Genomic DNA, 1,247 nt, shown 5'->3' with positions numbered 1-1,247 from the left:
ACCTCTAGAATAGTCTATTATGCCCTTTTTGAGTCGAATCTTCGTTATGCCCTTCCATTCTGGGGTACTTGCTGCGCGACAAAATTTGATCATATTTTCAAACTTCAAAAGAGAGCAGTTCGATATTTATTGGGACTGAACAGCACTGCCAGAATTTCTTTAAAAATTTCAAAATACTGAGTCTTCCTTCTTTATTCATTTTTGAATCCGTTTGCTTAATCCGCAAGCAGATATCAGCTATTTCCGAAAGGCCATCTCACAACTATCTACTTAGAAAAGTTTTAGGAAATAAACCAACCCCGAGCTCAGAACTAATTAAAGTCCAATACTGTAAAATGCCAAAAAAATGTACAATCATCTGCCTTTTAATATCAAGTCGCTACTGGAGAGATCCCTATATGCGGTAAATGATTTTTTTGGTAATGTTTAATCATGAACCAGTTCTCACACACTGGTTAAAAGTCTAGTATTTAATATTTTATAACTCTTAAATGATTATATCCATTTACAATTTTCCTATTGTAAGATTTTATTGATAATTGCTCTTTTTTGTGTTCTGCAATGACTATGTATGTTCTACTTGTAATTTTGAAACGTATGATTTGTATTGTATGATATTTTTATAATTTGTATATTTTTTGTGCTTTTGTTTGTATTGTAAATGCTTTGTCGTTGAAGCTTTTTGTACAATAAAGAGGTATTTTATTATTATTATTATAAGCATTACTAAAAATTGTTTATCGTTTCGATTTAAGCCATATAGTCACTTTGAAAATAAAGACAAAAATCTGTTATCGGGAGAGGATGCCTCGTTTGAAACAAAATGGAAAAACCTCATGTTCTCTTGACTCGTAAAACTAAAACCGATATTCCGAACCCAATTTCCGAAGTAATTAATTTCAATCAATTGCGAAGGAGGTGCAGAGAGAAATGCGTGAGAATGAACAAAATAAAGAATGGCTTACGAATTTCCCATCCCTACCTCAGTTAATTGCTAAGTTAGGGTAATTAATATTAACACCCAACGTAGTTTATTAAAAGATAGTATTTAAGACTTACTTGCATAAATTATAATTAAAGATGATATCAATGAAGAGTTGCTACCTACTTTTGAAAAACAAGTTGTACTTATTACCAAATGCATGACTATTGAAGAACCATTTAAGTTTAATAAGATCGTGGTCGTTTTTGATTTTTTAAAACTTACCAAAGAATTATGCCAATAAATTATATGAGGTGAGTCTTAA

Source organism: Sitophilus oryzae, unplaced genomic scaffold (genome assembly GCF_002938485.1).
Source record: "Sitophilus oryzae breed Bouriz unplaced genomic scaffold, Soryzae_2.0 scaffold_1559_pilon_pilon, whole genome shotgun sequence".
Lineage (NCBI taxonomy): Eukaryota > Metazoa > Arthropoda > Insecta > Coleoptera > Curculionidae > Sitophilus > Sitophilus oryzae.
This window is presented reverse-complemented; position numbering follows the sequence as displayed.